Source organism: Sarcophilus harrisii, chromosome 1 (assembly GCF_902635505.1).
Source record: "Sarcophilus harrisii chromosome 1, mSarHar1.11, whole genome shotgun sequence".
In the NCBI taxonomy this organism is placed as follows: Eukaryota; Metazoa; Chordata; class Mammalia; order Dasyuromorphia; family Dasyuridae; genus Sarcophilus; species Sarcophilus harrisii.
In genome coordinates this window covers 33,245,130-33,270,129 of record NC_045426.1, presented here as the reverse complement: position 1 = coordinate 33,270,129, position 25,000 = coordinate 33,245,130, and the positions used below count along the sequence as shown (strand labels likewise).

The 25,000-nt window shown below is 36.5% G+C and overlaps 1 protein-coding gene across 7 annotated transcripts in view; it reads left to right on the top strand.

Moving 5' to 3' along the window:
- The window catches only part of FOXP1 (forkhead box P1), a 375,727-nt gene that overhangs the window by 283,529 nt on the left and 67,198 nt on the right, over positions 1 to 25,000 (top strand). The gene's annotated exons all lie outside the window — the stretch shown is intronic.

Genomic DNA, 25,000 nt, shown 5'->3' with positions numbered 1-25,000 from the left:
GTCCTTCAAATGAAAGGTGTGCATATTTATATCTAGTAACACTCATGCTGTAAGCATTTATTAAGCATGTACTGCATGCCCAAATACTTTTAAAAGCTTGCTGTTGAAATGCATGATATATCTGTAATCAATTGACAAAAATGTCTTATGCACCCAATAGTGTGTACTTTATGCATAGAAATGATTTTCTTTTCAGATCTTTATGCTTGCAGATACTTTGTATCACTTTCATATTTATGTCTGAAAAAAGTTTCTGAATAGAATGTAAACTTCTTGAGGACAGGGATTTTTGTCTTCCCATTTTGTCTCCTTCCTGCTTTTCTTAGTGACTGGCACATAGTAGGAATTGAATAAGTGCATTTTGAATTTAAATATTTTTAAATTATCTTTTTGTTGTTGCTTCTTATATAGGCATGTCTTTTAATTTTTTTTTTATTGTTCCTTTTAAAGTTTCATTATTTTATCAAGTAACAACATTTATTGAAACCACAGACTTTTTTCTTTCTTTCTTTTTTTGGACCACTTTATAAGTACAGAGAATGATTTTTTTTTAAACAGCATTTATATATATATATATATATATATATATATATATATATATTGCATTGTATATTTCATATTATAAATTAGTACCCTTGGTAACAAGTTTGCAGTGATATGTGATACAAATATTTTCTTCAAAAAACTGACACACTTTTATTAGATGGTTTTAAAATTGGTACAGCAATAGGAAGCAAATGATTTAAATAGTTGCTAAGCTTATTAGCTTGAAAGTGGTTTGGAGTATAGAATAGGATAAAGGCAGTGTTAAATAGGAACCATTGGATGAATTCAAGTTTCTGTTGATGTCAAGGGAAGGTAGACATATTTTTACATCTAAAAGTCAAGCTTCACTCTTTCTTCCTGTATCTGTTTATGTTGCCTTTTGTTGTAATATTTTCAGAAAGGAAAACTTCAGATAGCATAAAATAAAAGGTTCTAGATTTAGCCTTGCCTTTCCTTTCTTTGATGTACTAAGGCTTATACCATCCATTTAGTAGAGAGTGATTGAATTACATCTTTATCCATAAGTAGAGCAGGAGACTATACAGCAAAGAATGCCCACTGATGCACTTAAGGTTTTTGTTGCAGGCCTGTCGGCCCTTGTGGTGCCTGCCTACATTTCGTATGACACACAAGCCTCTTCTTGTTTAGATGCATTGCATTTAGTTTCACGCTAAAAGGATATATATCTGTAGTTGGTATAGGAGAGTGGTAGATTAGCAATGAAGAAAATGGGAAAAGAATAGCCCCCTTTTATGTCTCAAGGTGCATTTAAGAGTAAATGGATCCACGGCAGAGGCAGAGTAATTCCAGGAGCTGAAAGTTGGTGTGATTCTGTAATGTTCATTTGGATCCTCAGAAGTTAAGCTGAATGTGTCAATATTCTGAAGATACAGCATGATGCGGGGGAGGAGAAGGAGGAAGGGAAGGGATATTTTAATGAAAAATATTCATTTTGACATTGTAGTTTTACAGGGAATGAAATTGGGCAAGGGAAAGAAAGGGGAACCTAAAAGAGAGAAAGGAAACATTTTGTAAATTACAAAATACTGGGCAAGATTCGTGGACTTAATATAACTGTCGGGTCACTAGTCAGCTATTTCCATCTACTTTTTTTTTTTTTAAATACTCCATTCATTCCTGAGACTATCTGGTAGCAGAGTTAATGGTGAGTTAGGCCAGACAGCAAGAAGACATGAATGCAGATCCTGCTTCTTAACCAAGTCATTTCATGTCTTTGAATCTCAGCTTGACCATCTAGTCACTGAAATTGAGAATGACATTTTGGGGCAATATTATTGATTACTAACTAATAATCCAATACTTGTATATCTTGGGGAATTTAAACAAAGCATCAAAGTTTTGACACTGAACAAAGGGTTTTAAAACTGATTTGGTGGTGATGTATAATGTTATCTTTTTCATTCAGAATTGAGGAGCAGTAGTTTTTTTTTTTTTTTTTTCACTTAGGTTGTCTCTATTTTTGAAGGTTTCTTCCCTGCTCCTCAATTTGTTTGCACCTCTTATTTAGTGGATATTTCATCATTTGGAAATCTCTTTGAGTTTTGATTTAACCCATTTCTTGAAAGCCCCTTGCACAAGCCCTTTCTCTCCATTTTCCTAAACAATAGGACAAGGGGTGGGCTATGGAGTTGGTCGCATGGGCTATGGAGTGGGTCACACGTCTCATTTAAGTAGCACTAGCTCATAATCTACAGATGCCCAACTTGGAAAATTCCCTTTCCCAAGACTTCTCATCCTGTGCTTTCTTGAGCTTTTTGTAAGTAGGGGTGGAAACATCAGCAGTGGCGGCAGCAGCAGCAGCTCTGGGGTTTGGTGCACAGCAATCTGTTAAGGAGATAAATAATCTGCTTTGGCGTGACACTCCTACTCTCCTCTTTAATTTGTCTTACACAAGGAAAATTATAATTAAATCATTCAGGGTAAACCCTTGAGTGTAGAGGAGGGGAAAAAAAAAACACATACACATACACTTTGGTAAAGATTGCCAATAGAGACCAACTTCCCTGTTGTGCTTCGCAGAGACATTGATCAATATTCAGCACTTTTAAAGGATGAACATTTCATATGATTTGTGAGGCAGATGCCAAAGCTCAAATCAAGGCTTGTTAAGATCCTTTCCTCATGTAATCACAGGCATTCAGCATCATTAGAATTCAGCACTAACTCTCTTGTTTCATGCTCCGATTTTACTCAGACAATTCGGTAATGTTTATGGTGCTGATTAGGCATAAATTCACTCAGTGCAATAAATGTACTTCAGTTGTCAGTACCCGGAAAAAAAAGAGTTTTCACATTCAGGAAACAGAATCAAAAAGGGCCATTGCCAACTCCTCTTTATCTTGCCGATGTTTTATGCTGCAATATAAGTGGTTTTTGCAGTGATTGACATATTTACCATGATACTTTCAGACATAAAACATCATTTTAAAATTTGCCCATTATCATATTTTAGAAATTCCAAATTCAGGAATTTACGTAAATAAAGTCAACATACTGCAAAGGGAATGGCATAAAAATGTTAAGGCTGGTCTGGTTCTTGTGATTTTCTTGTCTCAAAGTTGATACATAATTGTAAAAAGCAGTCATTTGTAACATCATATTATACAACCACCACCAAAACAACAATATTGCCTATAAGTTTAAAGAATAGCATTCAAAATTTCAGTAGAAACTAGTTTATGATGAATCAAAGCAGGCACTCTACTTGCCTGTGTGAAAAGGACAAAGGTTTCTTCCATTAAAATTAAAAATAAAACTTAGATTACTTACTATGTACCTATTCATTAGGTTCTTCAAAATGGACATAACTCACAGAAGATAAATCACTTAAATTTTAAAATAGTATTAGTATGTATGCAGGAGTACACACACATACATACATATACACACACACAGAGTGAAATAATTGAATGGGAGAGAGAGAAAGGATACTCCTTTAATTGTACTCCTGTCTTGCTCAGTAACCTTCCATTTCTTCATTTAAAGATTAAATGCTCTTTATTTTAGGTGATTGCTGTGTAGCTCTTTATGTCTAGTAGTTTTTCCAGTTATTCCCACTCTTTTGCTATTTTACTAACCTTTTTGTGGTTCTGAATATTTTTTAATTAGTTACCTTATTTCCTTAGGAAAAAAAAAATTGTCCTATTTTCCTTAAGCTTTTGATGAAAAAAAAAATGTTTTTTAAACCTTGTAATGCCAGTGATTGTGGTACCTTATTTCCCAGTGCAACATTACTTTCTCAGGGATGGGTGACTCAAGCAAAGCACTTTACTCTATGAGGTCTAACCTGCCTCCTGCCCAATTACAATGTCTTCCCTTTGTGTTCTAACCCTCTTTTCTACTTGCCATCGTGCTGATTGGTGCCTCACTGCTGTTTTCCACTTGGCTGCTGACTTCAAGGATTCCTTGACAATAACCTCTCAATCCCTTTGCTTGGTCAGGGCTTCATGGCTCTTTCATTTAATTCACATTCTCTATTTGTTGCCTCCAGACATACATTTGACTAGATCAGAATGCATTCTCTGTTTACTGGGCTGACCATTTTCAAAATCCAAGTCATTTTTGAATATGGTTGTGATATTTACCACTTGACTAAATTCTGTTCTGATGAGTAAAATCCTGACAGTTTTGGGTAGGGTTTACAGTAGGAATTTAAAATCCAAGACTTGTTTCCAGTGGGGAAGAAGATGAGAGGTGAGCAGTAGACTAATAAGCCAGCCAGCTAAAATATCTATTTCCCTTGACTCTTAATTCACATCTTAACTGGTATTCCTGATATAGCTCTAATTAAGAGCTTTTAAAAATATGCCCATTCCAGTTTCCTGATTACTAGGTTGACCATTAGGAAAAGATATAGAGAGCCAAAGCATGTAAACCATAGCATATATCCCGAAGGTTAAGCCTCCCATAAGTGATGATTTCAGTTGCTTCACAAAGCTCTATGTTAAGTGACTCATTTATCCCCCCACATCCCATATGGTTGCAAATGTTTCTAATGGACAGCCTTGAGTTGCTCAGGCCACTTAGATGTACTGACTCTTCTACCTTTATTAGGTGTTTCTCTAAGTACAGTGGAAAGATGATTGACTTTGGAGTTATTGGACTGGGGTTCATAACCTACCTGTAACATTTACTATCTGTTCAGTTTGGGGGAAAATAGTTAATCTCTCTTGGGTCTGTTTCTTTATCTTTAAAATCAGGAGATTGAGCTAGATAGTTTCTGAGGTCCTTTTCATCTCTTGATCTAAAATTCTATGAAGATTTTCCTTCATTTAATCAGAATTGTTTTGAGTATTTTTCCATCAGTATTTTGTAAAGATCTCTCTCTCTCTCTCTCTCTCTCTCTCTCTCTCTCTCTCTCTCTCACATACACACACACATGCACGCACATATACACTTAGATGTATATGTACTCTTATCTATGTGTAAAATTTATTAAAATATTTTCAAAGGTCTTTAAATGACGACAGCTTGTTAGACCTGAAGAATCCCAAGAAATTATCAGACATTTTGCTACTTTTGAGGGATAATGGATTTCTTACTCTCACCGGAAGCATTTTTAAGATTTTAGGAATAAGTTCATTGAACTTTGCCAGTCATATACCTGAGGTTTTCTTCCTGTTATACATTGTTTTGGATGTTTGAATAGTTAGTGAAGTATTTACATTTGCCATAAAAGCACACATTTAGATGGATATTCTGGAATGTTAAGAGAAATTGCTTAGTCTGGTGATTAAAAAATTATCTTGGAGCCAGGAACTTAGAATCTGGTTTCAGACGCTATTTCTGATACAACATATCTGTTTGACTCTGGACATAGCCTTTTGGACAGCTTTTTGAAGCTGATAAATTAGGAACCAGTTACAAAACTGCATGAGAAAAGGGAGAGGAGTTCCCTACATCAGTGAAATCAGAGGTATAGGGAGAGTTTTAGCTGGATGTTGGGGTGTATCAACACAAAGATGGATAGATAAAAAAAGAATGATAGATAATGTATACATGGATCTATGCAGAGATACATAAGCATTTAAGTATCTCCCAGTATTGATACGTAGTCTTTCATTGCCAGGGATTTGTTTATAGAAAGTATCACAAGTATCTACTTTAAAAGGAGAATGAAATAGTTTGTGTATTTCATGGCATAGCCTCTGATCTTCCCCACTTCCTTCAATATATTTGGTACTACTTTGTGAATAATAAAAGCCATTGTGTTCTGTTACAGTGTAAGCATTTTTTTTTTTTTTTTTTGAGTATGGTTTTAGTTTGTTTGTGGGGCAGGGGGAAATGTTATTTTGGTTTTTTTTTTTTTTTTTTTTTTTTTTTTTTTTTTACATCCTCATTGATAGAACATGAGGCAATCCCAAACTCTCTAGTTGCTGCTTTCTTGCAAAATAACTGATTGGTGACAGTATTGCCTGAAGAGTCAGTATTTACCCACACGACTCTTTTAAGTGCCACCTGCCATTGTTGCTCCCCACCTGATCTCCTCATCTTCCTGCCAACCAACAATCCTGAATCTTTTTTCTTGGTCCAGTTGTATCTTTTAGAAATAACAGTTGGAAGGTCGAGTTGAATAGTTGGTATAAAGATGTCCCCTTGGTTTGTATGGACTCTATGGAACATTTAGAGGGAAGCAAAAGTAGGAATAGAGTAGAGAGCTACAGAGTATGACCATGGTATGCATACCATGATAGCTTCAGTAATTAAGCCATGAACACTGATTATACTTACTTCACATAGCTCTGTGTAAAGTGACGTGACTATCTTCCCTAATTTAATATGGTGGCAAATATTACAAAATCATGGATTGTTAGATGAGTAAAAAGGGATTACCCAGTCTAACCTCCTTATTCTACAGATGAGGAAACTGAGGCACAAATTGGTAAAATGACTTGCTCAAGGTGGTAGCATGTGGTGAGTTGCCAATCTCAGATTTGTGTTATTTCAAACTCTGAATTATTTTCACTAGACTAATTGACCTCTCAGAGCATCCAGAGTCTAATTAAGTGTCCTCACCAAACATGAAAGCTGATATAAATTATTACCATGTTTTTAATTTAATTAAAATATTGGATTTTGTCATAACTCTTTGCTATTGTGTGCTATCAATTACTGCTGGTGCCCTTGGATGGGTGAGAAGACTCTTTGGGGGACTAAATGTAGTGCTAAGTTCTCTTCTGTCACTCAGACATTCAGGGAATATAGAAGACTATCTTTAGATATTGGACTCTGGAAAGAGAAGTTTACTGGTTTTCTTGTCTTTGGTTGCTGAATGATAAAAATCAGCCACTATTGTTCAGCAGCTGTCATAGTGTCACATATAAAATGCTGAGTGCCATTTAAAGGTAACATACTGTTGTTAGACTCTCGTGTTTTCTGATTTATTGTGTTTTAATGACTAAAAAAAGCTTTTCTATAAAAAGAACATAATTTATACTACATGGTAACATTCGTTTTCCAAACGGTATCTGCATTTATTTTTAAACTTTCTTAGATTCTTTTGTAAGAACATTTTTCCCCTTGTGCCTGATTTCCCCCTTGACAAAATGATTTAGAACTACATCTCTCCTTTTACCCTGTATTGCAGAATTCTTTTTCTGATGAATTTTGAGACCCTTGCCTTTTTGTTTTATTTTGTTTGCCCTGCCAAAACACCTTAGATGGGAGATCCTGCCTTCCTGTGTTTGGAGGACTGTCTCCTCAGTCTTTACCAGCTTAAAGGCCTGGGGTGCGGGGGTTTTGAAAACTCTCGGTCCTTCATTAACTGTGGGGGCAGAGAGAGGGTCGAGAACTTATTGTAAATCTGAAGCAGTTAAGAGAAATGTGGAGGCTGCCTGAATGGAAATCTTAGCTTGCACCTGTCTCCTGGGACTGGCAGAGATGCCCCCCTCCTTCGTTTTTGCTCGACAGCATGGTTCTCTTGGTTTCTCCATGGAAGCAAGCTACCACTCATTTGGGTAATGCAAATGATGGTGTTCCATGTGTATAGTCTTCTTAAAGTTCTTTTTTCTCCTTTTGTAATCAGTCAAGGCCTAAGTATATTATAAAGTATATTCTCCTCATTAAAACAATGGTGTAAGCTCACAAAGGGAAATTGTTCCTATGTGTTCCAGCTTGTCATTCCAAGCTGTGTGAATAAAGAAGATAACTATTCCGTTGGGAAACTATTTCAGGAATTGAGCAACAGATATGCTAGCCAGAGAATTCTCTTAACTGTGATTTTCCTTTTGTGTGTACTCAAAAATAACATCCTGATGGGTCCTTAAATGCCATTTCATGTACAGAGCACAATTTCCACAGCACAGGTGGTGCTAATATAGGACAGTCCCCCAGGCACTTGTCGCCAAGAGTTGTACAGCTTGTTCAGTGTCTGCATCCATATGGCGAGCTGTCCCATTCATAGAGAGACATTGTAGTGGTGCCTGTGGGTGCTGTGGTCAATGTAGTGTACAAAGGAGATTTTAACTCTCAGCAGCCTATGTAATGCACTTTGTTTTATTGGAGATTTGTGTTATACCCTTAAAAAAAAAAAAAAAGCATCAATTCAGAGGAAATGCCAGAAGAATCTTTCTGGTTTATTCTCTCCCTACCCCTTTTTCATTTTTAGTTGCACATAGTTACCTCAGCAGGTGTAATTCTTCAGCATAAAAACTTATTTATTAAACTATATGACCCTTTTTGAGTTGGTTAAAAATTAAGACACTCTGAATTTAAGAAATGCCTGTCATTTACAGTTTTACTGTACTCTTTTTTTTTTTGAAGTTGTGATATTTTTTCCCTCTTCTTTTACAAAGAAAATTGTACAGTCAGCTGAACAATAGGGACCCAGGTTTTTATGGATACTTTTTCAGGTGCTCCTCTCCACCCCTACCTTCACCCCTCCAAATACTCCCAGAATCAGTTTGTCATCAGTTTTTACAAGTCTCTCTTTGTATCTTGAAATCTGAGAGTAAAGCATTCCCCAGAGGGGGGAGAATTGCAAAGGGAGAATCAAGTGAACAAGATTTCCCCCTGGACGATGGAGAAAACAGGCAGATTTTTCAAGGCACTTCCAAAAATTCAGCAGAAAGCAAAATTGTCCAGTCCACGATTTATAAAACAAAATGTTGTTCCGCTTTTGTGTGACTATTTGTGTTCTTGTTTCATAGACAAACAGACACCATAGCAACAGTGACACATGATATTTATACTACCTGCAAGACATAACACTTCCCTAAACAAATAAAAAGCTCACTTTTTGACCTTCACGTTGCAATCCTGCTTAGAGTCCAAGCTCACCGAGGCTCTGGCCTTTTTTGGTTATTCCTTAGCTGCTTTCTTTGCATCTTCCACATCTGTTGGAAATGTTGCAGAGAATCTGAAAGTGTTTTGTGACACAAGAAATTTTTACCTGTGCTGAGGCAACTGCCTACCAAAGGTCGTCTTGTTTCTCTCCCAGAATTCTGGTTGAATATTCTAGCAGGTTGATATTCAGCATAAATACTTGTGATCATGCGATGAAGAACTCCAAGTCTAAAAGTTGCCTGCTTTTATAACTCAAGTTCTGTATTTTAGTACATGTGATCCCCTATATTCTACTTACATTTTCCCCTATGAATCACATTTATGACAACAAGATGTCTCATGTTAAAGATCAGTGCGAGAAATAAATGGCAGTGTACTTTAATTAGAAGAAAAAATTGACACCAAGATGCTGGAATAATCCAGTGTCATTTGAATAAATTAGAGGATTGTAAAGACAGAAATAAGATGAAATTTAGCAAGGGTAAATGGAAAGTTCTCCACAGAAGAAAAGAGTTTTCCAAAGTGCACCCTTCTCCAACTCAGCTAGTTGGGCCACCAGTCAAGGTACTTGGACGCTTCAGAAAATGAAGATCGATGTGAATTTGTAAAGCCAATTTAAAAACAAAATCTGTTAATTGAATAAAACCAGGAGATAGGTCTACATGACACTATTTCGATCTCATCGGTAGTTAGCACACCTATTTCGGAAATACTGTGACATAAGCAGAATATAGAAAAACCAGACAAAAAAGTCGACCATTGTGATAAAGGGCAAAGGACTAAGGCCCAGAAGGAAAGATTAAAAGGAATTAAATACTTCACAGCATTTGAAACAGCAGCCCTTAAACCCTATGTAAGGATCCCTCCAGATCTTGCATTGACTTAGAAACCAATATTAACCTTATCTAATTTTTTTTATTTATTGCATTAAATATTTCCCAATTGTATTTCCAAATAGTCTGGCCATACTCAGGATTATTGCAGATTCATGTTTGATACCTTTGGCCTGGAAGGTGACACCAGGAGCTGATGAGGTTGAGAATTTATCTTGATGTATATGTGTGTGTGTGTGTGTTGTAGAAAGCCTGATTCCCAAGTGAAACTAAAAGTGGATTTTCCTTTTAAGAAAAATCAATCCAGAACATGGAGCCAGTTTTTAGTAATTTGGATAAAGGAGAAATCACTTTATTAGATGTCACTTTGGAGTTCAGATCACTTGAGGCACGGGCTACATTCTGGTATCTTCTTGTTCTTGTTTTCTTTATTCAGCAACCATTTAAATTAAGCATTTACTGTATATGTAACTTTGCTATAGGAGACTTTCTTTGTCTAAACATTCCATGATTGGGGAGGGAAAGAGCTTTGCTGCAGTTTACAAAGAATTGTTCATTTACACTCTTGTGAATTAAGTCTGTGGGTATTATCTTGGTGCAGAGAGTACTGAACTTGTGATTTCATTGGTATCAACCATTCCTGGTATGGAAACTCTATCAGTTCAGAATAATAAATCTCATAATTTACAGAGGATTTTTGTTGTGACTTCCCTGGGATCTGTGAGGCTGTAATCAGGTGTGCTGTGGAGTCGGGAACTTAGATTATAGATTGAGGGCCAAAAAGGATCTTGGAGGTTCCTAATATAATCTTTTCATTTTATTTATGAGGAACCTGAAACTTCCAAAGCCACAGTGACTTTCTCTACATTATTCAGTAGTAAGTTGTAAAGCTGAGATTTGAACTCATGATCTTTGACTCAGGTCCAGTGGCTTTTCTGTTGCTACTCCCCATCCACATTTTCTGAATTTCAAGATCTGTCTTTCAACTCAACAGTATTCTGCTAAACTGAATAAGGATTATTGATATAAGAATAGACTCGCAGAGATTAAATGGTTTGTTCATAATCACATAGCTAATAAATGTCAAAGTGATGCTTGAACCCAACTCATTTTTTTTTTTACTCTAAATATTGGACTTGGTATTGCTTTAATCATCTTGAATGATGAAAAATACACGATACAAAATAATTTGAAAAACAACTAGCTTTTTATATATAGTACTTTAAAATTTACAAAGTTCACTTTATAAAATTGTCTCATTTGAGCTTCACAACTGCATGAGACAGACTCTTTTATTATCCCCATTTTACAGCTGAAGAAACTGAAGCCCAGAAAGGTGAAGCAGATGGCCAAGCTTACAGAGTTAGTGTCTGAGCCTCACTACAAACTCAGATCATTCTGATTCCAGCTCCACTGCTCTATCTGCTGAGACACCAAAATGCAAGAGAATACTTCCTGAGACTGCCCAGAAGCAACTGAAACCTAGTGTTGCTCTCTGGTAACTAACCTGAAGCCAAGAGCCCACTGGCTTTGCAGTTAGAGGACTGAGCCTCACATTCTTTCCCATCTGCTAGTAATTGCCGTGACCTTGATTGAATTAAGTCACTTAAATTCTCTAGTCCTCAGTTTCCATACCTGTAAAATGAGAGGCACTAATTTCCTTCTTGGATGAGATAGAGATCTAAATCTGTGATCCCATTCCCCCTTTTTTTTACCAGCCTTCCCGATCCCTCTTGGTCCCTACTCCATAGAACCAAAGGATCTCAAACTGGAATGAATCTTGAAAATTGTTGATAAAGAACTCATCCCTGAGGAAGTCAAATGTCTTGCCTCAGTTTACAGAAGTGTTCGGTCAGGATTTGAACTTAGATCTCCAGATTCTCAATCTAACATTCTTTCCAGTTTTCCTTTTTCTCCCACCCCCATAACTTCTTGTTTGGTATGAACCAAAGGAGACTCCTGAAAATGGCCCAGAAAGTTCTAAAGAATTAAAATTAACAAAAGTAATTGAGACAGAAAGTTATATTTCCTAAAGAGCCCATCAGTTCCTGTGGCATATGGGCAGTGTTCCATATAGGCTCTGTGACTCACCACGTTCAAACAAATGCCCGTTGGCATAAGAAGAATGTCTGCCTAACAGTGTTAATAACTTTTGGATTAGAGGTCCCTGAGTATGTATTGACACAGTTGCTCATAACCACTCCTTGGAAAGCATTATTTGAGTCTTTTTTTTTTTTTTAGTGGAGAGCTCTGTGGTAATGCTGTCTATGCAAACTATAAGTTACAAACTCAGCAGTGAGTCAGGATTGCCATTAGAGGTTGCTGATGAAATGTGGCAAGGGCCTCTGACTTTCTTGTTCCTTCACTTATCACTAACTAAACACTGGCCTTTTGACTTTTTTCACCAGTCTCTTCTGTTCTGTATATGATTGACTGAGGAAAATGCACCAGTCAGTCAGAGACACAAAAGTTCAGTTTCCATGTTCTATTGTACTGTAGCTCTGGAGACTCCTGGGCTTTGGAACAAAAATGAGATGCTTTATTCTGTTTAACTCACAGATATTTTACAGTAGTTGTAAAAGGAGAGTAGCATCCACTTGTATAAGCATATCCTTTTATTCTATTTACCCTTAGAGCCATTACTAAAGCAGCAATTAGCCATTTGCTGCCTCCCCCCTTTAGAGGTTAATAAATGCCAAATGGACTGTTTTGTACTTGAAAACAGATACTGCAGTGTGCTCTGGCCTTTAGGTGGATGACACTTTTTTTTTTTCAGAGTGCACCCTGAAGTTCCCTAGTTCACATAAGGAATACAGGTTCTGTTTAAAGTAAAGAAAGTGCCTCCCAATTGCATATATCACAGCTGCAGGTTTTTACTATCAAGGGGCAAGACTTCATGTGGGATTTTTGTTCCAATTGGGATTCTGTATGATATTGATTGACCCTGGAGTCACCTTTAATGGCTCAATGCTTTTCAGCGAGGTAGTTCAGAGGGAGCAGGGAAAGATCTTATTTGACCTTCCATGCATTTCTAAGAATGCACTGATTTTTTCAAGATGGCGATGGCCCTTATACACCTTCACCTTGTTCTGTTCTGAGCTACTTAATCCACATGGACTTAATAGATACAGTCTAGTGATACCTAATGGGTTACTGATATGTTGTATGTTCTTGCTTTGCAGTATACCCAGACTCATCTCAGTAGCATATGCAAAGATATCCTTACGTTCATCTCCTAAATTCCAATAATGGTCTGTCAATCTTTTTTTGCCAGCTTCCTAAGAGCCAAATCACTGACAAATATATACTGCTGCAGTTGGGGGAAGGCTAATAAATGGAATAACTTCAGCAAATTATTTTTCTTTTGGCCTTAGTTTGTTTCCTCAGCTATAAATTAAGGAGTCTGAACTAGATCAACTTTGAGGTCCAGTCATATACAAAAATATACATATATTTTTCCCAGTCTGATTGACTTTCTTAAAGGTGTTTTGTTACCCTCAATTCAGAAAATATATATTGTTTAGTGGAATATTTCTTTATTGACAATTTCTGTTCCCATGCAGGACACGTAGGCCGCAATAAGCTCACAATTTAGATCCACCCAAAAAACACAGTCCCAGAAAACAGTTAAACAAAACAGCATAAAAGTTTGATTGTGACTGATAACAGATGCGACCTTACACTTTATAGTTTACTGTTTGTTTAAAGAAAGGAAGGGTGTGTGCTTTAACTATAATAATTAGTATCAGTGCTGTCCATTGTTTTTGATCTCAGTTTTGTTGCCATGTAAAGTTGTTTTCATTTGGATAGTTGTATTTACTGAATATATTCTTTTAGTTCTTAAGCCTTCCCTTATTTCTTGGAATTCTTCATTTTCACCATCTTCCAGTTTAGCCACAGATTAGAGGTTCATGGAGCTATATCTGGACTTCACAGTCTCCTCATTTTTCAGAGGAGGAAATGGATCTTCTTAAGTTATATCCTACTCCGGTCACAGAAAGAGGATGAACTAGAGCTGGGAATTCACATTCAAACACGGTGACTCCAAGTTTAGTCATTTATCTCTCTACTTTTCTGGGCTCATAGTTTATTTCCAGACTTTTGTTATTATATATGGTTGTGGATGTGGAATTTGCTTATATGTTAAACAATTATTTGCTGTGTTCAGGATACTATCCCAGGTAGTAGGAGAGGAGTGAAATGTAGGCAGTGCAGGATTTCTGTCTTCTTCCAGCCAGATAGAGGGATGTGGCACATAGATCTATAAACATGTGGGATACAGGTAAAAGTTGAGATGTTACCAATGGAAGGAATCAGGGAAGGCTTCATGGATAAAGTGGCATTTGATTTTAGGCTTATATAACATTTTGGAACTCAACAAAGAGCGGATACTTTGGGCTTATTGGGAGAAATACGATCTGGAAAACAGTAGAGCAGGAACAGTCCATGTATGTGTGGCAAAAAGAACCCAGTAGAGAGTAGCATGAGCAGAAAAAGGCAGGTTTTCCCCAAATTTGATCATAGGATTTACTTTTCATTTTTGTTTTGAACTTTAAAAGGGAGGGGTATTTCCATATACACAGTAGTAGTCACAAGGAATGAATAGTTAAAGATATCAGAGGAAATAAGGGAAGCTAAGGAAGGCAAAACCTTCACTGAATAAAAAACAACCCATATTTATGACACAGAGAAAATGGCTAAATGTGAAATGTTTAAACAGCAGTGGGCTATTTTTGTACCAAAAAAAAACCATATAAAATAGTGGAGTAAAAGAGACTGTTCTATGGATTGATTCAAAATGAAGGAAAGAAAATTCAAATCTAATACATTTACCTAATTTAAGTATATCATTATTGTTCATAATCATAAGTCCAGAAAGAAATAGAAAAGAAAAATCAGGGTATCAAAAAGAAATAGTATCCTTTTATTATTATCTTATTAACAATATGTACTTTTTAGAAACACTGTAAAATAGTAAAAGTTTAAAATTTCATTTTTTTCAAAATTCTTTGTGTATTTGAATGTTTTGTTGATACTAAGTTTAGAATTTTTTTTAAAATTTAAACTTTGGATTTGGCGATTAGCCTGTCAGAGGTGACTTCTAAGAGAGTAATTTCCATCAAGTGGTGGGAGGTAAAAGTCAGATTGCAAGCACTTGAGTAGGTGGTGAAGTGGAGGCATTGGCATAGACGGCTTTTTCCAGAATTTTGGAAGAGGGTGAAAAAACCTGTGGGCTGGTATCTGGATGAGGTCGAAGAGTCAAGGGACAGAATTTATGGGATCAAAGAGACCTTATGGACAAACAAAAAAGCAACCAGTGGAAAGAGAAAGATTTCAGGGATGCTTTGTGAAAAGGACACTGACTTTGGCATCAGAGGTCCATAATTCAAATCCTGATTCTACCACATTCTTACCTTTGGAACCTTTGGCAGATGGTTCTCAATAGTTTGGACCATTGCTGCTGAGATCCCTCTTGGCTACAGATTTATGATTCTATGAAAAGAAGCCTAATTGGGGTGGGAGTGGGTGGAGAAGTTGAACAGTATTGGATAAAGATCTCAATTGAAATCTAGGGTACAGGTAGAGAAAATAGTCTTAATGAAGGATATGTGTCACATCTATTATCAGAAGGAAGAGAAAATTGGGTAATAAAGCCAATAAATTTGGGGATGGAGCAACTGATATCAAATAAAATAACACACAGTTGAGGGATATGTGTGCAATTTAGGGCTTGAGCATATAGGAAGAGAAGAAGGAAGAAATTGAGAGGGGGAGAAGGAAGAGAAGGGGAAGGTAGAAGAGGGGGAGAAAAGGAGGGAGGGAGATGGAGAAGGGGAAGAGGGAGAGGAGAGGAGAGAGAGGAAACATTTTGTAAAACAGCAGTGAGAATCCAGTGAAGTCATCCCTCATAAATCTTGTAGTGGGTGAAATCAGTTTGATTTCTTGACTTTTTTCCAGCAATACTTAGCAGCCAAAGGGACAAGAGCAAAGAAATCCAGTGGTACTGTTTACCCAGGAGTAAGGATTAGCAAGTCAGGAACAGCAGAAGGTCATTTACTCTAGGATGGTGGCTATTAAATTATCAAAGTGACAGATCATAAAGCCAGGACTTGGGTTAATAGCAAGCAGAGCTCAAATGGAGGTGCTAGAATGGGAGAAGAGGTGAAAGTTAGAAAAAGGTCAAGGTTGGCATAGAGTTCGGATTTGGGTTTAGTATTGCTTTCCTTCTCTCCTCAGTCCATGAAAATGATTTTGCGTTTACTTTGTATATTTTAAGTTTTATTGTATTTATTTGAATTCGCGTTTCCCTTTCGGATGATATAATCTCATTGAACTCAGGGACTTTCATTTCTGGCTGGGCCAGAGACTAAGTACATTAGGCACTGAGGGTGCATAGTAGCCATTTTAATGATAATAATGTTCATTGGATTGCATTGGGCTTGTGGTCAGAGAGTAGAAGTTTAAGTTCAGGATCAGGACTGTGATGTAGCTCTTTAAAAAGGTGGAGGCTTTGAGTGTTGGAATGAAATTAGGTATAAAAGATTGTGCGGCCAAAATGTCATGGAGGTTGCCATTTTGAAAACCGAAGTGTTCAAAGAAGATGACAGAATGCCCATGAGTTAGATCCTAAAGATGCCGAGAAAAATGGACCATAAGTAGGAAGTCAGCAAGCAACAGCAATAAAGATGATTGGGAAAGGAGTGTGAGTAAAATATATGCTCTTCAAAAAGTATAATTCACAAAAAGAATAATTCACAATGAGATAGTATTTTAAGGTTTATGAGTATTTTCCTAACTGTATTTAGTACTGGTATAGAGTGGAGAAATTTCTTGACTGATTCATGCTGCTTAAGTCCATATCCCAACATTGTGTCATGTCTTTTGGGCTCTCCTCCATTGTTAAAAATGAGATACTTAGCTTAAGTGATCCCAAAGGACACTTCCACTCATTGTCAGTGACCTGCATGTACACAGAGCTGCTGAGTGTATCAGAGCTAGATATGGAGCCACATCTCTGGACTTCAGGTTCTTCACCTTATTCATTTTAATTATTTTTGTAGATAGGGGAATAACCTGGAAGCAATAATATGTCCATTTTTTTCTGGCTCTATCATTTGGAGATGTTTAAGTGGTCCAACCCAAAGAACAATCCTAAATGATTTCTTCTTCATGTGCAAGGAAGATTCCTATGAATTGCTTTAGGGATCTGTGCTCTATAAGATGTCATTAGATTGCAAAATCTAACGAACTTTTTTCTGTTTTGCAATCTTTGTCTCTCTTGATTTCATGTCCTTGGTCCATTTTTTCGGCAGGTCTTTATGATCGTTCTCTTTCGTGGTTCTCTTGAAACCTGGCTGACTATTCCTTTTTTCTCTTCTTTGGTAGATCTTCCTTCAAATCATGTTCTCTAGGTGTAGCCCAAAGCTTTGTCTTGGTTGCTTTTCTCTTATTCTCACACTACTTCCTTTGGTGATATCAGCTCCTATGGATTTAATGATCATCTCTATACTGATGATTTTCAGATTTATTTATCCATCTTTAACCTTCCTTTTGAGTTTCAGTCTCACATCTCCAACTTCTCATTAGACATCATAAACTGGTACTCTACAGTTAGGTATTGTATGAGCTCAGAATGCCTCAAACTGAATTTATTATCTTTCACAGCAAACACTCCCTTCTTACAAATCTTCTTATTACTTTTGAGAATTCTATCTTCCTCCCAGTCCTTTAGGCTTGCAACCTAGAGTTCATATTTTCCCCCTTCATTTTGTTCACCTATCCCATCTATTTCTGGTGCTTATCGATCCTACTTTTTGCAACAATTCATATATGTACTTCTTTCTCTCCTCTAGTGTAGCAGCTTTCTGGTTGTCTTAAGTTCTGTACCTCAAGTCTTTCCTCCATTCATTCAATTGTCAAAATACAAGTTTGATTATATCATTCCCCTAGAACTCTCTAGTGCCTCTCCAGTTTGGGACTGTCTAAGCGGTTCAGTTTTGCCATAGAGTTAAGAACAGTGGGTAGAATTACAAATGGGAAATTATAAGAAACTTCCTAATAATTGATTATTAAAAAGTCCATTGAGCTTCCCCTTGTCCAGAGGTCTTCTTAACAAGTTTGGATGGCCATTTATGTGGTCCTGTTGAAGGGGATTCTATTTCAATTATAGGTTGGGTTAGATAGCCTCTGAAATTCTTCCAAACTGGAAAATGTCCGATTCTGGATAGAGTGCAAGAAAAATACCTCCACCTTTGGTGGAGAGGTTTGAGGAGATGTCATAACTTTAATAGAAAACCATGTTTCACTTAAATCTAGGAGGTATAATAATGATAATAATTGTTGTTATTGGTGGAGAGGTTTGCAAGACATGTGGTAACTTTAGTAGAAAGCCAGCTTTCACTTAAATCTAAATTGTTGTTTGGAGTGACACAAATTTAAATTAGTCCTACTCTTGTTGATGAATGCTATTCTCTCACCTCTGTTTTATTTAAATATCTAAGTTATTTGTCCCGGAAATCATGGAAAGAATGACCAGAAAACTTGGCTCATGTATTCTCTTCAAGTCCAGAATATGGGTATTTTTTTAAAATAGATTTTTATTTACAAATATATGCATAGGTAATTTTTCAGCATTGACAGTTGCAAATCCTTATGTTCCAACTTTTTCCCCCTCCTTCCCCTCAGCTCTTCCCCCAGATGGCAGGTTGACCAATACATGTTAAATATGTTAAAGTATAAGTTAAATAAAATATATGTATACATATATTTTATTTAATACAGTTATTTTGCTGTATAAAAAAGAGTTGGACTTTGAAATAATATACAATTAGCCTGTGAAAGGGAAAAAAAAAGGACAAAAATAGAGGGATTGGGAATTCTATGTAGTGGCTCATAGTCAGCTCCCAGAATTCTTTCCCTGGGGGTAGTTGGTTCAGTTCATTACTGCTCTATTGGAACTGATTTGGTTCATCTCATTGTTGAAGAGGGCCACGTGCATCAGAATTGATCATCATATAGTAATGTTGTTGAAATAAATAATGATCTTCTGGTCCTGCTCATTTCACTCAGCATCAGTTCATGTAAGTCTCTCCAGGCCTTTCTGAAATCACTCTGCTGGTCATTTCTTACAGAACAATAATATTCCATAATATTCATATATCACAATTTATTCAGCCATTCTCTAATTGATGGGCATCCACTCCATTTCCAGTCAGAATATGGGTACTTTAGAGAAATACTTGAGGGAAAGTTAATTTAAAATAAAATGTACTTTTGCTTTCTAGTAACTCTTTAAGACATTTAGTCTTGGGTTAATTTTCACAAATGAATTAAAGTGAGACTACATTTAAAAAAAAAAATACCACAAATAGTTTACACATCTTACTCCAGATGTAAAATTAATGTCATCTCGAGTCTTGCAGTACAATAATGCATGCAGATAACAATAATCTCAATCTTTTAAAAAGCACAAATTTGGCACTTATTAGCCTAATTCACAATCACTCCAATTGCAGGGTCTATACATGAATATGATATCACGAGGGAATGTGAAATCCTCTAATTAAACATGATTTAAAAAGCAGCAGAAAATTGAGATGATGAGAGTTGCAGTGAATGAGTCAAGGATTCACTGCTTGAAAAACTGGAAGACATGGATATTGCTACAGTTTTGTAGAGAAACCATCTTTATTCTCTTAGCCTATTAATGTGCTTTTGATATACATCCTTGTCCCTGTATTACCTTTTGAGAAACATAGGACTTTTAACTGTTTGTCTTTGAAAGTTCTTCTTTACCTTACTCTCTCCCTTGTCTTCCTTCACTTTTCTCTCCTGGTTTGCCTCTTGCTCCTCCGATATGCCAGAACACGCTTTTGCAGTGACTGACCATTCTTGAAACTCTCTGTCCTTTCAACTCCAATATTCAAATTCTGTGGAGGTGGAAGAAGAAAAGCCATGAGACCAAAAATTACAAATTTTCCTCCTGTGGCCTCAGAATTTTATCTCTTTCTACAAATTGCTCATGCATCTATACACAGGAAGATAACATTTCCCCCTGATTCTGCACATACTAGAACATGTTAAAGCGTGTTCTCTCCACTGCACTTCCTAGAAGCAACCTTATTCTACTTCCATTGGGAAACCATCAAATAGTAGATTTCTAGGAATATGGTGTACTTCAGCATAGACTTTAAAAAAATTGCCTGAAATGGAGTCCTGTCACAGCACTGTCTCCTTATCTTAGGAATTCATGCACCTCCTTTACAGCTTTCAAAGGACAGCTGGCATTGCTGACAAAAGAAAAGCTCACATTTTTATTGGACTTTATTGTTCACAAAGCCCTAGGATCAAGGTCATCCGGTTTCATCCACTTGTGTATGAGGAGGAAGAGATGGTGATAGAGGCATTTACCTCCAAGCCTAGTGACCTCTTGTAACAATTAGAAAGTTAAGATTGTAATTCTTTTGTAACTCCTATAAAATGCTCATCTAAATAAGTATGGAATTGAGATAAAGTACTTAAGATTTTAGTTCTTATTTAACTTGTAGAAAATGTTGGCCTAAAACATCAGAAATCAAATGGTGAGAAGGGAAACTGAGAGATTTGAACTCTTTTGGGGGATGTATCAGAATGAGATTTGCAGACTTAATAGCCCCAGCTAAAAAGTGCACAAAGTCCACACAAGGAATTATTTTCACACTATGCTATTGACAGAATAGAGAGGACTAGAGTAATAACAAATACTATATCTTTCTTCTCCATGTAAAGGTGTGTTGAAGATAGCAACTGTTTCCCTTTTGTTTCTGCATCCCCCAAGTTTAGCAAAGGCTTTGCTGAAATGCCTTCACAGCCTAGTTACCTTTGAAATGCTCTCCTGATTTAGCAATGACCTTTTGAAAAGAGGAGTTTAGATTTGAATGTAATAGCTGGACCAACTGGATATCATCCTATTATGGATAGTTCGCTCTAATTTAAGGTCTTGAAGCATTTTCATATGACATGTCCAGAAATGGGAGGGTAGTTTCCGAGTGGGACGATAAAAGATAGCAGCATAGAGGAGGGGATGTTTTGTCTGGCTCTCTGAGGGATGGCCAAGACTCCAAAAGTGGCATTGAACAGGGTGCATTCCAGGGTTAGGGAATGACTTGAGAATGAGAAATGGAAACCTGCAGTTGGAGTGGATCTTAGAGACCATGAAGAATGCATCGATACAAAGCTGGAAAGCAATTCTGTTAGATAAGTGTTGGGTGCCTTGAATACTAGACTAATGAATTTGATGGAGGCTTTATTTTCTAGACAGTAGGAAGTCACTGACATGTTTTGAGTAGAATAGTAGTGATATGGTCATATGAGTGCAGCTACAAGAAAGATTAACCCAGACAAAGCAGATGGTCTGAACTGAAGGAGACAAAGCCTGGAAGTGAGTGAGAGTGAGGACCCTCACTAGAATAGGAATAAGAAAGAGAAGTTCACATGGAGAGAGGACAAGAGTATTTTGCAAAAGTTGGAAATAAAACAAAGAAGTTTTAAATTAGTAGCTTGTGCTAAGGACATTGTAAACCCCTCATTTTCAGGATCTGCTTTGGTTCCGTCTTTATGTTCTGAAGACCCAGTACTGAGCTTTGTATCCAGTAAACTTATGGCATTTAAACTGAGTGCAGATTATTGCGTACATTTGAGGCTTAGCTGTCTTTCAAGTCAGGCTACAAACTTTTATTGAGTACTTTCTATGTGCTAGGCTCTATGTTAGGTGTGAGGGACAGAAAGAAAGCCAAAAAAAGTCCCTGAAAAAATAATTGTAACAAGGAGACACCATGAAAATAACTAGGTATGTGCAAGATTTGTCTGGAGACCCAGTTCCCAAATTCTGGAATTGAAGCATAGGGGAGATATTAGGGCTAAGTATATAAATCTGAGTTTTGTTCTTAGAGATGATAATTCAACTTATGAGAGGTGATAATGTCACCTAAAATGATCATATATAGAGAGAAAAGGGTCTAGCACATATGAATGACTTTGCTATTCTCCGTAGTGCAATCATCTGTGACTACTCTGAAGGACTTATGATGAAAAATCCTATTTATATCCAGAGAAGGAACTGATTGTGTCCGAATACAGATTGAAGCATTTATTCTCTTTCTCTCCTTCTTTCTCTCTCTCTCTCTCTTTCTCTCTCAAATTTTTTGAGGGTTTTCGTTAGAGTGAGTCTGTTTTCTTTCACAATTTTGACTTTTATGGAAATGTTTTGTTGAACTTCACAAGTGCTTTTTTTTTTTTCTGAAGCAATTTGGGTTAAATGGGGTTAAGTGAGTTGCCCAGGGTCACACAGCTAGGAAGTATTAAGTGTCTAAGGTCAGATTTGAACTCAGGTCCTACTGACTTCAGGGCTGGTGCTCTATCCACACACAAATGGTTTCTTAATTATGGCTGGGGACAAGGGAGAGAACCTAGAACTCAAAAAATTTTTTAAAAATGTAAAAAATAAGTTTTGAATGTAACTAGGGAAAATATTAAATAAATGAATTTTTTTTAAAAGAAAAGAAAATTTAAGAAAAAAAAAGAAAAGAAAAGGGTCCAACACAGACCTTTGGAGCATATACCCTACTGGAGGGCTTGATATAACTGAGAAGGAGCAATTAGACAGGGAAGAGGATGACAAGGAAAGAGCAGTTTTATGAAAACCAAGAGAGGAGGAAGTATCCTGAAAATGAGCATTATCAGAATGTCAAATGCATCATGGAAACCAAGAAGGTGTGTATAGAAAAAGGACCATTAGATCTGGCAGTCTAGATCTTGTTGATAACTTTGAAGAGAGAATAGTTCCAGTTCAAAATAGAGGAAGTCTCTAACCCCTTGTAGAGGAAGGAGAATAGAAGAGAGAGTGTCGCTGGTCCTTTAATAATTTCATAAAGCATCTAATTGTAAATTTTAGTTAGCTATTGAATGGAGGGATGGACAGAGAAAGACTTCCAGAAAGGCAATGCAATTGCTTTGGGGTCTGAAGACTGGAGTTTGAAACTCCTCTCTTCCACTTATCCCAAGTGTGACTTTGGACAGCTCATTAGAGGTCCCTTACAGTTCTATGTGCTTGGAATCCACTAAACACAATTATTCAGTGACAAGATAATTGATACATCCTTTCATTGTACTCCATCTCAGTTGAAATCACTGCAGCATCACAGCATTTTTATGTATGGAAGGAACTTACAGAACTTTTCCAGACCCTTGCTTTACAGATAAGGAAGTCTGTGAGAAGCCTTTTGTGGCGCTCCTCATTAACCATAGTGCCTTCCCTCCAAGATTTATTTTCACTAGATCATCTACAGATCCTGTTTATATATAATTATATGTACATTGTCTCTTACATGATGATGTGAACTTCTTGAGAGCAGCAACTTTTTTGTCATTGTTATTGTAGGGTTTTCTTCTTCTTGTGTTTGTTTGTTTTTGTCTTTCCTTGTATTCCAGTGCTCTGCAGAGTATCCTGAATATCCTAGGCTCTTAATGTATGCTGACTTAATCCAGATAGACTAATTGATGTCCAAAATGATGATTCTTGGTCATTAAGAAAAGGTTAAGTTGTCATTAAGGTATTCTCTTTGAGAAGGCAGAGAAACATTTAGTATGTTTTTAAAGATTTCTTTTTTGGATAAAAATAAAAATGTATATAACACTCATTTGGTAATGCTCAACAGTCTGTAGAAGTCAAGACTCATCAGAGGATCTTGATTTCTGAGACGAAGGATGGCAGCATGAGTATCATACTGGACTTGCAATCAGAAACAAACAAACAAACTGAATTTAAATTCTATCTCAGGTATTATATGTGTGAACCTGGACAAGTCATTGAACTTCTCTGTGTCTCAATTTTATTATTTATATAATAAAGGAGTTGAATTCGGGGGCCTTTGAGCCCCTTTCAGGTAGAAATTGATGATCCTTTGATCCTATTTTTAAGATTGAAAGAACTATAGAGGTTGAGAAAATGGAAGTAGTTTGTACAGAGTCAAATGGAATAGTTCCACAGAAGCAGAATTTGACTCCAGGGCCTCTGAACCAAATCACTTGTTCTTCCTGCTGGATCATGCAGGCTCTGATCCCTGATGGAATTCCAGGTAGCTGAGTTTTTACTGTAGTTACTCTCATCTCTTGTATTCATCTTTTGTCATTTCAAAAAGCGTTTTAACATTAGCTATGATTCCTATTGAGAAAAATACACTGTATCTTAAGAGTGCCTTTGGACAAAATGGGAAACAAAAAAAAAATGCCATTTTTTTTGTAGTTATTAGAAAATTACAAAGATTTTAAGTCCATCAGTATAACATCCCAACTACAGCAAGATTGAAACCTATATTTTGGGCTGTGTGTATATATATGTGTGTGTTTACACACACGTGTATGTATCAAAAAAATCAAAGAATCAAATATATAAATATATATGAATATATATTTAATATAACATGAAATTCTGAATTATTGATCAGAGGTCAGTCTTCAATACTGCATTTTCCAGCTATCTTTGATACCATCATTGTTGCAGATCTCATGGATCTATTAAAAAAAATCATAGAAGACCATATAAATATAATTGTGCATTTCCATTCCTTAATAATTTAAAGAAATAATAATTTAGAGATGAAAACCAAAGAGGCTGATTTGAGAAAGGAACCAAGATTTGATCTGAGAAGAAAAACCCAACGTCTTTGGTAGAGGCTAAGGACAATTCTGTAGTCTGTCAATATTTTTATTGAAAGGTAAAGGAGCACTGGATTTGGAATGATTTTGCCATATGTAATGTGAAGGACTCCTCATACATATTCACCATGGACCATTTGGTATTTTGCTTCCATGAAGACAAGTTAGACTTTGGGGCTCCTAGAGCAGAAGTCATTAAAAAGACTATATGGGATTCTATTTATAGACTACTTTACATAATATAATTAGCTAAATATACTTAGTAATAATAGATGAATTTAATGGTAGCCAAGAATTCCTTGTAAAGACTTTGTAAAGATTTTGACTTAGAATCAGAAGAATCCTGGGTTCAATCCCACCCACCCAGCCCAGGAATCAATATTCTATAAATATGCATCTGTTGATTGTCTGCTGTGTGTCAGAACTGTACTGGGTAGGGATACAGATGAGGTCAAAGAAGAGACTGCCTTCCCTCAAGGATGAAGATCTACTGGGGAAAGACAATAACTAAAAGGAAGCTTGGGGGCAGGGGGGAGGGTGCCACAGGGTGCCTGGCTATGGTGGGTGTGTACCAAGCAGAGCCACTGGTGGGAAATGAACAGTTGTTTGGAAATGATGAGCCC